Here is a 15,934-nt window from a genome sequence, read left to right on the forward strand (position 1 = left end):
GCACCCCACATCCCAACCGTGCGGTTACCCAAAGCCAAAGAGCTTCTTGAAATGTTTTATATGGAAAGCACTGAGATGTTTTCATAAGAATTTGGTAATGAGTCACAATTGGAAAGCTTTATCAGATGAGATTGTGGCCTGAGATTTCAGTAGCTGCTCATTTTTTAATAATATATTTTATAAGATAAAATAGTATATGATTTTTAAAATGTCAGTGGAAGCAGTTTTCCACAAAAGAATTAGAATCTAGGAAATCAAGCTTATAAATAGACCGATGAATTTGAAGGCCTAGGAGAAATAATCAAAAAATTAAATAGAGGCTGAAGTATTTCTAAGATTTAAATGCTTCATTTATAATAACTAGAATATGGAATAAATAAGCTAAAGTAATATTGAGATGAATGAACAATGTTTTCAGAGATTATTTGAATGCTTCTAAAAAAAAGGTTTTGTAGTAAATTTTGAAATACTCTTCATTCTTTCCAATTTTGGACAAAATAACATTTTAAAATGTTGTTTCATGCAGGAATATACTCTGAGTCTGAGCTAGCTCTGATGTTACCACGTAAGGAATAACATACTGCAAAGCAACTGGTTGGTTGGCCAGCTGTCTTCATCATGTAGGAAATGCAGTCATACCATGTCAACTGCCCTTCCTTACAAATATGGTAAATAACCTGAAGATGCTTTTTTGGTATAAATTAGATACAGCTTTCAGTTTCAGTCAGCTTAAAAAGAACTCTTTCAAGATCAAGTCAACACTTGAAGACTTTTTTTTTTTTTTGGTGATGAATTTTAGGGATTTTTAGGATTTTGTGCCCCCAAATCCTTTGTCTCGCTGAGGTACTATTAGGCTGGTATTTGCAGGCCCAAAATAGTAATATTACTCATCAGGGTGTATCTTCAGCCCGTGGTCTTGATACCACATGCTCCGTTTTCAACAAATACAGAGGCATAAGCTTTATTTTAGAGTCCTAATACAGGAGCTGGCATTTACAACCAGGTTTCTTTATCATTTTTCTTGTTTTGGGAAGGATAGAAAATATATTTTATTTTAAAGCTGTCAGCTAGTCAGCAGTGAGTTCTGCCAATACTCAGTCCCTCCTGCTGCAATTACAGAAAATTGACCTCTGCCCTAAACAGATGTTCTGTGCCTCAGAAGACGACTGAAAACCCTAAAATCACTCCCAGCTGCCCAAAGTGAGAACTATGACACAACTCAGTGTGACAGTTCAAGCCTGCACACACAGGTGAGAATTGCTGTTATTAAACATCCCAGCATGCTGACCTATTCTTTGAAATATGATTGTCATCTAAATAAGTACCCACTCTGGATTTAAAAAAAAAAAAAAAAAAAAAAAAAGCATTCCTCCAGCTCCTGGGATTTGACTTGTCAGAGACCTTTGCACTTTTTAGTCACCTGAGCTGCTAAGCAGTCTAAGTAACAGCAATTAGGGAACAGCTCAGTCATTTGTCTCCGTTTTTCAGTATTCTGAGTCTATGCATCTAAGGACGTCCCAGTGTTGCAGCCTGACGTGTAGATGTGCTCACACTGTGTAATCTCCAAGTGAAGTTAGGTGGACCCAGCTAGTAACAGCAGGAGGTACCAAATGCTGCCCAGTCAAACAATATGATGTGTTTGGCTAGTGACAAACATTCTTTGAATGTTACTCAGGCTGTAAATGGAATAATTCAATCATTGGGTAAATGCTTAATTACATGTTTAATTATACCATTGTGCAGTTCTCCATCTATGAAAATCCTGCCTTGTTCTGCGGGTGTGATGCTCACCCTAGAGCAGCCCTGCTCATGGCTCAGCTACCCAGAGGATAAGTCACTAGTCAAATTTGGTGCCAGAGCATTACTAGTACATGGTGCAAGGAACAATGCGTGTTTTTCTACCTCATTGCCCCTAGGCTCCTCTGAAATCCAGGTCACTGTGCACCCAGCGTGTGCCTTGGGGTTGTGCTGCGGTACCTGTTCGTGTTGCCAGGGAATCTTGAAGGTCCTCAGCAGTAAAGGCCAGGTGATAGACAGTGGCTCCAACAGGTCCTTAGTTTTGCAGAGATTTATGGGCTGACACTACTATTTTGGATATATAGAATAATTTTTGGAAGACCTGCCTAGCTGGTAGCTGTTAACAAAGGGAATTTATGCTATGCACCAGGCAGCTATGCCTGTATTCAGCATTAATCTCAGAGTTAAGGAAAGTATTTTAGATGTACGACCTGTGAGGAAAATGCCTCCATATGTTCAGGTAAGCTGAAAAACACGCTACTAGAGCTTTGAAAATTTTACAGGCAAATTAACCAACGGTACCTCTGAGAACAACCTTTCAAAAAGTTTCTCAAGGTGTTTTCATCTGTCACAGAATTAAATCATTCACATACCTCTTCATCCCACTCCCATATTGGGTTGTTTTGTATAAGCTTTGGTACCAAATGAGCAAGAGCAGAGCAAGACAGATGAGCTACTAACAAGGGTTATATAGAGGCATAAAACAGGTTAAATAGAGTTATACAATTAAAAGGAAATAACATAAAAGAGGTCAAATAGAGGCATAAAATTAAAGGGCCTTATCATATTCACTTTTACTATTTCTAATAAGTTCCCTGACTTGGTATGACCTTTTGAGAAGCTTGGTAGTGCTCAAGTTTTATTTTTCTTCATTTTGAAAATATTATCATTCTCAGTGGTTATTTTTTCCTATTATTATTTTCCCTAAGTAAAAGAAAGATTCAAATTAGTTTAGTATAAGAAAAATCACTCCAAATGTTGAAGCTCAATATCAAATGCAAAAGTATTTGTGTCTCAATACTTTTGACAACCACAATTCTTTGTGGTTATTTCTTAATAAGTAGCAAGTGCAAAAAATACTGTATGGGGTCCATTCATTTCCTACTGACTTTTTATAGGTAACTTTGTAAATTTATGTGTCATATTTAAGAATAAATAATTAGGAACATATATTTAATAAATTTAAGAAATATATTTAAGAACAAATAGTGACCTTTTATCTGTCTGTTGTTATTTCCATAATAATGCTTAGAGACTACAAACCTAAATGTATTATGATAGGAGTCGTTCAAAGACAGTGAGGAACCAATTCCTCCCTGACCATTTAAAAGAAAGAAAGAAAAGTTTAGGCATGATAAGGGTTATGCACATCCACATAACATCTTGCTGGTAGTGTAAGAAAAGGAATATAGTTTTCCCAAGGGGCCTGTTTCCTAATTCTAATTTCCTAACCTTTTTCCTTATGGCTGAAGGAAGAGGAAAGAAAAACCTAGGATTATCTGTTTCACCCATAACCCATCTCTGTGCCCCAGCCATCATGGCCTGATCAGTTTTCAGATACTGTCCAAACAGCATAATAATGTAAGTAGACAAATTAAATCATATTAAACATCTTAGCCTTTGGATGATAAAATCACACTTAACAATGTCTGACAACAAGGAAAAGCCTATCCAGTGCTGGGTTTGATAAAGAATAAGACAGTAAAAGAGAAATATCTGCCCTAACATGCTTGCAGAATTTCTGTCAGCTCAAATCCTTTTTGAAGGATCTATGGCTAACTGTTAAAATATCTCAATTTCTAGAGATGTCAGAAATTGACATTCAGGAAGCCGAAGATAAACTGTGCGACTAAAGCTTTGCAAGATTGTTTTCTATGCCTTTGTATTACTGTCTCTTTTCCTGTGCTACTGAAATAAATTAATTTCTCCTCTGCTACTTGACAAGTATATTGAATACAGATAAAAAGAACAATGCTTATTCTTACATTTTCCCAGGTCTGCTACATTAGGAAGAGAGACAGTAAAATATAACAAGACCTGGCCTGTTTTTAAAAGCTGTAATTCAGAGAGGTGCATAGGAGCAACATGTACAGCATACACAAAAGGTACAGAGGTTTTCCTGCGCTGCAAGATTGTCTGTAAGATAAAGTTTTACACTGTACATGGTCTGAGAACTGTAATGACATTTCTGTGTATAGTATGAAATACAGGATGTAATGATTAGCACCAGGTATAAAAATAACTAAATATAGGTTTGTATATATGGTTTCAGGTAAGGTAATACAGTTCAATAACTATGATACAGTATCCATGATAATATTTGAGCGCATATTTTGGCAGATTTTTTGGAAAACACTCCTTACTTCCTCTCCCTTGTGCTGTGCTTTGTGCAGGCTTCTGACTCAAGACACATTTGTAACTTGGCATTGCTATGAGCAACCATGTGATAACCTCTGGAACTGTTAGTAGGTTGAGATGTTTACTTTTTTTTTTTTTTCTTTCTTTTAATGCACGTGTCTCTGTCATTTATTCACACATAAAAGTATACAAGCACCATGAAAATGGGAACATAGTGCAACTGCATATTTATCTATACTTGGGACAAGGTTGATTCCTCTCCATACAGCAGAAATTAGTAAGTTTACACAGCACAGGAGTTAAATGTGAATCTCTAATATGCATGTATATGCTTCTATTATATGAATTGTATCTCTAGTCCCATCAGCATGGTTGTGGGGTAAGTCACCCTCCCACTGGCAAAACAGAGACACAGAACATTATCTGATGCAATGATGACTTAAGAGGTTGGCAGCAGCTAATGGTGCAGAAAGTGGTTGTTCTTTTCAGCCCACTCCTTCCCACCTGCAGTGCTATAAAGGTAGGAATAGGACACACGAGAGCAGCAGGAAGAGTCATGCTCCCTGCAGTCTAAGCCTCTGCGTGTTGCTACCCTTTGTTACCAAAAGTGACGGGTAGCTTTTAGCCAGTGACTCTACAAGTCTATTTTTGGTAACTTCTTATCCTATGTATTCTATTTCTGTCATTACAGAGCGTTCATGCAAATGTATGTATGGAGGTTGCTGTTACAAAGCTACAATTTACTGGCCTGCATTAATTTTACTACGGTAGATTATGACAGACAGAAATTACCATGGTAAAGATGTCTTCATTTACACTAAGGGAGACCTCTTCTATTATTCCTAACTGGAATTGCTTTTCTTGTGAAGTGTATTCTTGTTATTATCTTTTCCTGATTACACATCTGTCATTTCTTTTACAGTCTTGGTTCTGTTCTAGCTAACCATATTTTTAGAATAATGGAGGAATTTTCAGTCTCTGCTCAGAAGTAGTTCACATTGGAAAACGTAATCTTGATTGGCAGAAAAATTGTTTATGTGATTAAATTTCTTTCCAGCCCAGCTCCATATCAGTCTATTACCATAACTGCTAAGCCTTTTCACGGTCATCTTGAAGACACAAGCTGCTTTCAAAAATCTTAATTTAATATATTCATTTCCTCCTAATCACATTGCATATACTCAAGATTCCTTCATTTAATATGCATTGTAACTCAGTAAGTACCTATATCTTGATCCCTTCCTTCTGTAAGAAAACATTCCATTCATTCAGTGATCTGTCAAATGTTACCCTACTGTTGCTTTTGAATAACCTTTTAATTCCTTTTTTCTACTTTCTTTTGGCTTCTTGAATGGATGGATATTATATAGTGAGCTTTTTTGGATACATACTTCTAGATTTGAAGACACTTCTATGTTTTGGTATTATATATGATTTCCACTTGATCTTTAATTTTTGGTTCTCAGTGTGGGGCTTGGTGTGGGGGGATGTGTTCTTATGCTTTTATTTGAGGTTTTTTTTTTTCAGTTGGAGTTATTTTTCTAGTCAGAAATGCCTCTGAGGTTTTGGTCATAAAAATAAGCAAAATCAGGCTTAGTCAATGGCTAGATAGGAGACATCCAAGAAAAATAGTTGAAGACCTAAAGTTACTTGTGGTGCTTCAGTAGATGGCACTCTGCTCTAAGGAGGAACAGAACTGCTGCACACTTGTGGTACTAGGTGGAGACAAAGTAATAAAGAAAAAAGCTTAAAACTGAAGTCAAGATTACAAAGGCTTTTGATCATGAGGTATCCCATGACACATATCACAAGAATAGCAGCATCTTGGTGAAACTCCAGTTTGGGTAATTATTCTTCTGACTTGAATTCCCTTTGCCATTTCAGTCTCAAAGAGCAGCATTATTCACTTTCAACCAGAACGTGTTTCATGCAGCATTCTAATTGAAGACTTGCTGCATTTCAGGAGTGGGCGACTTAACATAAATAAGTTTATGATTTGTCCAGGAGAATAAAAAAGAGTAACAAGGCCAGTTGTTCTAGATATTTTTGTGTGAGCATCAATCTATCTATACCAGCTAAGTAGCAGTCTCACTGATGATCTAATGCTTAGTAGGTTCATGACAATATTTCAAATCATATTGCGGAGATGCATATACATATGGATTATATATATTGAAGTGGCACAGTGCTGCCTTTTAAACTTAACTGCATTTGTTAACATAATTCTCAAATGTGATCAAGACTAGTCATGTTCAACTGGCAGTCTTTGAATCACCAGCACTTTGAAAGTAAACATTTGGAATCAGACTGGGGGAGTGAAACACTGGTTATGGCCAGTCTCCAAGATAAGCTTTACTACGGGGAGCTGCCAAAGGAGACATTGCTGCTAAAGGAATGTGCAGATGTTGGAAATCTGACTGAATGAAAATCTTGAAAAGCAGTGGGTGCCTTGAGGGTGGCTCTGTTATGGCTCAGGGTTCTGCAAGACTTCAGGGGTTAGGAAACCTCCATGTGACTTGATGGGAAAGAAAAGGGGTGCATTTGTGTGGGGTGGGGAGTGAGTTTACTGTAAATACCCAGATATTAAACTGTTTGCATGCTTGCTTTTGAATACTGGCTGCACCTACAGAACCTCTTTTGTTGATCCTTTTCATAAAGAAATAATGTAGTTATACAAACACAGAGTCCTATTGTGTATTTCTCAGCATGTGATGCAGGGGTGGAAATAACAATAATAACACCCACCAATAAAAGGAAATTATAATTAACTGCAAAACACAGTAGCAATGAGAAAACAGATAAATTAGAAGCCTGGAGGGACTCCAGCTACTAGAAAGCTGAATTTCCAGCTCTAAGAATAAAAATAACAAAATATTTTTTTATCTGTATCTAGATCTTATCAGTACATATTGAAAACGGAAAAGTGAAAACAGAGATTATTGAGGGAAAAGATGTGAGAAGTGAGGGGCTTGCAAGGACTGATGCCTGAACACTAAAGAAGCTGTTAAAGTCTTAATGAGTTCGGTGCCATCAATTCGTACATAGGAAGAGCATTTCTTAAGCCAAGAATTTAAGGAAGGAATAGATAATTACATTAAAGAACTGGCAACTCTGACATCCATATGTGAGTTTGGGCATTCGTTAATTACAGATGGGGCTGCTTGCTGGAAACATGATTTCAGTTTACTAGAAAGACAGCTGGGAAAAAACCTCTAGTGCTGGAGATGTGTCTTGAAGAAGGAGCTGAGCTTTCCAGGGGAGGAAACAAAATGGAATTGCATTGAATCAGAATAGGAATTGCTCAGCACTAAAGCTGAGCAACCACACAACACAAACTGAAGGAATGTGTTAGACAGAAGCACATACCACGAATACATACTTCATAGTCCAGTATATATGCAGTTGAACACAGGAAGAAGGATTGGAGGAAAATTACTTAGTATTTGAGCACCAGAGCAAAAAAAAAAAAAAATAGAAAAGAAAAACACTTTCTTCATGTTGCACTGGCACAATACTGATGCACTGCCAACAGATAATACTACTGCCTAACACTGACCAGTACAGGAGATGATATCTTTGGGCATATTGTGGATATCTGATTAGATAACAGCTGAGGAATTTGTTGCTTCTCAATTATACATTCAATTATAGAGGCTGCTAATAAGAGAATCACAGACTATGGTGGAGATGTAGTTGTTAATGAAGATTATCACTGGTGGAAGGTACAAAGAGCAAGATAAATTCAAGATAGATTTGCCAGCATCCTACTACCTTCACTCTTATGATGGAAAGTTTCAAACAAGCCAACAAAGCATGAACAAAGTGGAGTGTGACAGGCTGTAAAAAATAAACAGTACCCTGACTGAACAGCTTTCAAGAAGCAGGTACTAAAGGAAGCTGTAGTCAGTGATGACTGATGTGGGCAAGGAGTGATTGCGGTCAATGAATATGTATGGCAAATTTAAGAGCTGACATCAACTGTCATGGAAAAGTTGGGGATAAGAGCATGTTTGATTAGAGGCAGAGACCTCTACTGATTAAGTATGATCTTACTGTGATCTTTTCATCTGGGAAAACAGAACAAAACAGAACACAAGACTTAGTTGCTCTAGTATATCTCTGCAAAAGTTCTTTTGGTGCATATCAGCTTTGGGGCCCAATAATCCAATTTCCTTGTGATCTTGCCATTAGGTTACTCACTTAAGTTATAATATTCTGCTCCCTCACAGTGGAGCTGGAAGATGTTGCACTGTGATCCTATTTAATATGCACATAGTAGTTTCCAAATCACTTATTTCCTGCAGGTAGCTATTACAGTTCCAGGTAGTTCCCTGTGACTTCCTTTCACAATCCCTCCCCAATGACCTACCATACCATTTGAGATCTCTATTATGCTATCTGTTATAGATCACTATATATATATATATATGTAATTTTTGTCTGAATTTTATGATATCTATATTTTCTGATATGTCCTTAGCACCTTAGCATTTGAAAGTGATCAGACACAGCATCATCTCTGGGCATATGACTAGAACAGATGACAGACCAAGAATGAAAGCAATTCTCAGCATATTTTGAGAGGACGCTGAGAGTTGAGGAGCTCTGGAGTTCAAAGAGAGACACTGATTCAGGATTTCCACGGAAGTGGAAAATAATTCAGTTCTGCCACAAATTCAAGTCCTAAAAGCAACTTTCCGTGAAAAAAAGACACACACACACACCAAAACAAACAAACAAACAAACAAACAAAAAAACACCTGAAGGAGTAGTGGCAATGGTTTCTGCAAGTATCACTTTCTTTTAAGTACAGAAAAAGATTTTCTGAAATGTTTAAGAAGAGGAACAGGCATAGGCATCAGCTTTGTTTATTTATTGCTTTGACTTTGAGGAAACTGCTAGATTTTCTTTTTTTCTCCCGTATGATTTTGCTGACAATAGACAGCAAAAGTACAAAGAGTTTTGGCAAGTGCTTATTAACAGGTAACAGAGGTAAAACTTCATAAAGCAATTTGAGAGAAAGATTTGAAGACGGCTGACGTTAAGTACCGACACTGGTTTGAAATGTTGGAAGTAGTGCTTTCAGACTTGGAGCCCCACAGACATAATGTAGAGTTTTATGATTCTTCTGACCTATTCTCTTCATTTACCAAATGCTATATTCTCCATATGTTCTCTGCCTTTTCAAATAATTAAGTTGTGCTCATTGTTTAATTATTCGTTGCTTTATTTCATCTCATCAGTCTCCACAATTCAGTCATAAGTCACTCCCTGTAGAGGGTGTTCACTCTAACAGGCTGGAAGTGCAAACAATAGTCTGTTGCCAAACTCATCAACAACTTAATCAGCTCTTTGTTTGTAAATGTTGAACATAGTGTGATAGTTTTCTTTGGAATGAGTGCAACAATGTCTTTGCATGTCAGTCAGAGTATGAGTGTAATTATGTGGCCTACTCTCTTTGGGATCACATTGCAGAGTTTTGGAGTTCATCCATCTGCTTTGTTAATCTTTTTTAACCGTTTCCTTGCCCCAGTACTCCTGTTTTCCCACTCCATGTCCTTATCCCGGTTTGCCCCTGGCTTTTGTCTTCAACATGCATGATTCATTAATTCTCTCCGTCTTCTCATTCAGGTTATCCTAATTTCTTCTTGCAACCTTGCTTCTTGCCAGATCTATCTCCCTACTCCACCTACTGAGGATAGGGATCAGTGATTCCCCATCTACTTATCCAACTAGTCTTAGTCCCATTGTTCACCTCACATTTTAAAATTCTCTTCCCTCTGTCAAACATGTCTTCTCTGGTTCCCTCTTCCATTTTCTCTACTAGCTTCCAGACCTTCCTTCCTCTTGTCACAATCATCGTCCTTCCCTGTCCAACCATCTCCTCACTAGGCCAAAGCACTTTTCACAGTTTCCCTGTCCTTCCTCTTGTCTAGGTCTCCAGACTCCTTTTCTGACTCTTCTTTTCCTTGTCCTTATGGCACTTAAGCTGGGCCTTTCTTCCTTCCTCAGGTACCCAGCATATGTGAGCATAAGAGATGGGCTCCAGTAATTAGCCCTGTGGAGGGTAACTGCAGTCAGTTACCTCTTGCAGGTAGAGGACAGGTCTTGCCTGTGCTTCAGCCTTGGCCAGAAGGTGCTCCTCCAGCCTGCAGGACCATTCATGCCCTGCTGGAGCAGCATGAAGGGTTCTGGCATAATTTGAGAATAAACATTTTCAGCAAGCTTACTACCAGCCATGTTCACAATACAAGTGTTTCTGATATCATAGCAAATTAAGAATCTGTTTTGGTGGCCTCTTCGTTCTTGTGCTCAAACATTAAACTAGTAGGCCAAACACTCCTAGGTATGTTGGCTTTGTACTGTGTTGTAGGTGAAGAACATACTAACACAGTAAAAATCTTTAGTGAAGATTAAAGATATATCTCTAAAGAGCTATATTTTGCCATTCCACAATCTAGATAATAAATATAGATCATGGTGAAAATTACCACAGCTTCAAGGGGTTTGGCAGAGAGTGGATTATTGGCCAAGGTTCTTGCCAAGACTACATCAGCAAAATTTGATGACATTCAGTGCTGGCCCTGTGAAACCTGATTGACAGCCTCTGCTGAATGCATTTAAGTGACTACTGGTACTGGAAATCCCAAGTGTCCAATTAAAAAAAAATCTACTGAAAAGCAGGGTGAAGAGCTGGAGCTGGGCCTTTTCTTTTTACTTTTTATTTCTGAGCATTTAGGTTGCATTCAGGTCACCTTTTGTCAAACATAGGTCACATCTCTTGGTCATATAGCCAAGAAAACTGTTTGCAAATCCAGACTTATAGGTTTGCATAAAATCTCTCCGTTCCAAATGCTGAGATTTAAGAAGGCAAAACACTGTGAAACAATACACTTGTAGAGGTTGGCAAAATTGTTCTACCACTAACATTCACCTTTCTCAATAGCAGTCTTCATAGAAATCAAGGACATCTCCTGGTAACATCCACATTTTCTCTGGATCCCAGTGTTTGTAAGATAACTGAATAATGAGTGACCCTGAATCTGTTTGCATTTGCAAAGAGACCTGAGATTATTTTTACACTTTCTAGTCCAACAAATAGAAAGGTAAACATATCTGGCTTTGTAAGCTCTGAAATGTCAGCTCCAGAAATAAATCCCAATATTTTGTTTAACTGATAAACATGACTCATTACAGATTTAAGTGATTGGATTCGCATTAGGTCCAGACACTTAGATTTATAGAATAATAGAATCATTTTGGCTGGAAAAGCCCCTCAAGATCATCAAATCCAAACATCAGCCTAACAAGTCCACCACTAAACCATGTCCCTAAGCACCACATACACGTCTCTTAAATAATTCCAGGAATGGGGACTTCACCACTTCCCTGGGCAGCCCATTCCAATGCCTAAGCATCCTTTCCATGAAGAAATTCCTCCTGATATCCAGTCTAAACCTTCCCTGGCACAACTGGAGGCCATTTCCATGCATGCTGTCACTTGTCACCCGAGAAAAGAGACCGACACCCTCCTCTCAGGTAGTTGTAAAGAGTGATGAGGTCTCCCCTCAGGCTTCTTTTCTCCAGACTAAAAAACCCCAGATCCCTCAGCCACTCCTCATAATTCATTTTTTAGTCCCTTCACCAGCTTTGTTGCACTTCTCTGAACATGTTCCAACCACTCGTTACCCTTCTTGTAGTGAGGGGCCCAAAACTGAACACAGTACTCAAGGTGCAGCCTCACTAGAGCCAAGTACAGAGGGAGAATCCCTTCCCTGGTCCTGCTGGCCACACTATTTCTGATACAGGCCAAGATGCCGGTGGCCTTCTTGGCTACCTGGACATGCTGCAGGCTCATGTTCAGCCAGCTGTCAGCCAGCACTCCCAGGTCCTTTTCTGCCAGGCAGCTTTCCAGCCACTCTTCCCCAAGCCTATACCAGTCAGATACAAGCCTATACTTGTCAGATTGATGTTGAAGAAATATTAGGAAACAGTTTCATGGATGAGGGATCTTAACTGCAGATGTCCTACTACTAAAATCTGTTTGCACTGTTTCCAGAAAACATAACTAACAACAGGAAAAGCTCATGTAGTTCATTTACAGATGTAAGTGAACTTTCAGATAGTGCTCTGATCCAAGGCTGGCATCTTTAAGATAGAGGTATGGCATAAACAATCTAAACATCTTAACGTGCACATATACCATGTCAGGTTTTAGGAGCAAATTAAAATGTGCTATATTGAGCCTCATATTATGTGGAGGCTTCAGTGCAACTTAATGTATACTTCTTAATTTATGCAGAATAATTGCAAATCTTACTACAAGCTGATTTATGACACTGAGAAAAGTAAAATTTAGCTACTTCTTATTCAATGCCCTGGATCAAATGATCCGGAGAGACTGGTTACATAGCATGTAAGTCAAGAAATTGTCAACAAAACCTCAGTGAAACAATTAAGCCACTTTAAGAATTTTGTGTATGGCTACAACCAAGTCCGTAATTTACTTCAATGTCCAACCAGCAAGAAACATCTGGGAGATAATGGAGGGAAATGAGATACACATTTATCTAAAAGTACTAAGACAGCTTCTTTGCTTGACCAATGTTTTATACCATTCAGCTGAAGTAAGATGTGGATGCTCATTACTGCTGTCGTGAAAACTGCCTGCTACGCAGCACTAGCTTACTGATTTTGGTACTGAAGATACAAAATCTAGATTTTCACAGTGCCGGAAGTACTACAGGTTCCACCCTGCCTTACTTATAAAATACCTATGAACAAAAGGTCCTCCTGAACTTCAGCATGCTTACTAAACACTGGGAAACTACTGGGAGAAAGATACCAGAAATGATGTCAAAGTATAATACTACAAATAGCAATGCATGCTTTCATTTTCAGAAAATTAATATAAAAAAAAGAGAACAAAACAGCTTGTAAATTCACTGTCCCAGTCAGCTGTTATCAAAGGTAACCCTCGGTCAATGACTTCAGTGACTAACTTGCCAATGTTGAGGCACATTTCAAAAGCGCCTTTAATTCTGAAAATTTCTATTTTGACACCATGTAAGCCAGACGATGCTTAGTACAGACCATTTTATAGCTATCATTGGTTTGGATGGGAGGTTTGAGTTTCTCTTTCCAAAACAGATTAATAAAATCCTAAATTTTAATACCAGAAAGGGTGATTATAATAATCCAGTCTGACTTCTTTAAATTCTGAGAGAATTTTAATAACTTTTCTTGCATGGAACCTGTAATTTACAGATGAGCTACTGCATATCCATAGGAAGGCACCCGGACTTGATTTAAAGACTTGTGTGAGTGAACCTATCACATCCTAGATAAAGTGCTTCAAAGTTAGTTACCTCAGATTTCAGTTCTCTCCTTTTTTTTTTCCTTTTTTTTTTTCCCAGCTTCTAACTGTTAGATTTTATTATGACCTTATTGTTAAATCATCCTTTCTGCCCAGGAACCATAATCAGCTGAACTGAGCTTAGACACAGTAAGGCTTTATTTAAACATTTTATTTAAGTGCTGGACAGGAAAAAGGCACAGGATATTTTGGGGAAAAAAAATGCATGGACCTGATCCTGATGTACATGTTCCTGATGAGCTGGCAGGTGAAGACATCCTTAAGGAGCCAGAGATCATGGGGCAAGTGGGCAGGGGGCATCAGGACCCTTAGCACGGGCAGGGAGAGCAGGTAGCACACTTGCAGCCCTGTCAATACCCCCACATCATGACTGCAGATCCCCATAATGATGGTTTGCCCGAGACAGCTGGCAGGCAGCCTTTGGACTACACCCCTAAGCTGTACGCACACCTTGTGGTACTGTGGAGCCCTCCTTTCTCAGGTCTCAGTAAACGCCTCCTGTTGCTCATTTGTTATTCTCTTGCTTAGCTGCTGTTCTTTGGTATGCTCGGAGGAGTCCTTCTCATAGCTATGAGAACCAGTTGTTTATACTGTTGGGCTCTCGGTTTTCAACCTGTTCCAGTATTTTCAAGGCCTTTGCTGTTATCCCACATTAAACTCTAGTTCATAATAGATGTCTGGCACCAAGCTCCCATTCACAGGTCAGGTTCTCACAACAGGTTGATAACAAACCCCGTAGAACAGGACTGAGGCCTTGAGAAGTTGGCATTGAGCCTGTGGCCTGTTGCTAGCAATGGCAGTGCTCTTTTTAGTAATCTTCATTCATTCTATGCTTCAAGGAAGCAGAGGAAACTCAGGTTTAGCTGGCTGTGTAGCACAACCTCCCCAGCATTTATTATACGACTAGTCTCTAAAATGTACTCCCTCATACTTACTGTGTACTAAAATCTCCAGTCTCATGAAACCTTGATAATTAAGATGTGTGGTGTTCAAATGTGGGTAGTGTATCATGAGATCACTTGTATCAGCCCATCTCTATCATTACAACACTTTGCATTTGGTCAGTTTAGGAACTCACTGGTATTTGTTTTATATATATTTCAGATTACTGCTGAAGATGTGACAGAAGTCTGACAAAAAGTGTAGGAGACAAAAACAGTATTTATTATTTTTAAATATAAAGCATTTTTAATGTATTACATCAGCATATTCATATATGCATACATGTGTGACAAACAGGTCATTAACAAACTGATATAGAGTACATATATATGTTAATCAAGACAAATCTATCCCAAATCTGGATTTGTCCTTATTCTGTATTTGTTAGTAGTATACAGAAATACTTACAGGGCCAACACTATTGAGTTCCAGTGCTAGCCTTTTTTTCTATCTGGAAACAAACCCCTCCTCATTCTTTTTCAATTAGACTTTTTTTTTTTTTTTTGGTTGACAATCCAGATAAGGTCTGTGATCTGGTTTTATTCCAACAGGCAGGAAAAGGCAAATGGAGGGAAAAATAGAGCATATATTCAGGATACAGATAATTGTGTAGTTCTACGTAGCAAAGGAGTCTGACCCATCATCTTGCAATTCTGCTTTAGGTCAGTTTCCTTTCTTCACGCTTGGCACTGTACTTGTTGCAGAGGATCTGCTAATTCAAGTGGAAAACAATAATAGCAATGCCATAACAGATGAACACAGACATTTCCACTTGCAAGATTTATGCTCATTTTACATAATTTCAAAAACAATTATTAAAGTTTTCAATTATATTTTTACCCAGATTAACTGAACACAGAAGAACGTCAGTGGCAGCAGTGAACAGAGCATCTCACTCACTCCACGCTAACTCACAGCAACCTGTAGCTCCCACAACATCCTTAGGAAGGTTTGCGTGCTCTTCAGCACACTTTGCGGTGGGGATTTAAATCCCAAACAAGACATTTGGGTTTTACTATAATAAAAAGACAAGAGATATTATAATTACCGTAATACAAAGACAAGAGGTAATGAGAAATCACTTCATGGTGGCGAGGAGACACAAACTTGGAAAAGCCGGAGTCTATAAGGTACTTTGTAGCTTTAATTAACTCCAGGTAATAAATAAATAAATAAATAAACAAACATGTACATAATACTGTATATTTTGCACAAAAGTCAACAGGTTAAATAAGCTCCTCATCGAGCATTGGACAGGAGGTCGGAGCGAGGAGTTCGGCGGTTATTCTCGTCAGGGGGCAGAAAGGAGACGGGGGCTGCTCTCCCCCTAAACATCCCCTGCCCCCCTTCACGGCCCTACAAAGCAGAAACTCGTCCGGTGTGGCTCCGGCGGCCATACCTGCGGCTGAAGGAGCGGTGAGAAGCCCTTGGCTACCGGCGCCCCCCGGCGACAGCGGCGGG

This window comes from Cygnus olor, chromosome 2, assembly GCF_009769625.2.
Source record: "Cygnus olor isolate bCygOlo1 chromosome 2, bCygOlo1.pri.v2, whole genome shotgun sequence".
Taxonomy (NCBI): Eukaryota; Metazoa; Chordata; class Aves; order Anseriformes; family Anatidae; genus Cygnus; species Cygnus olor.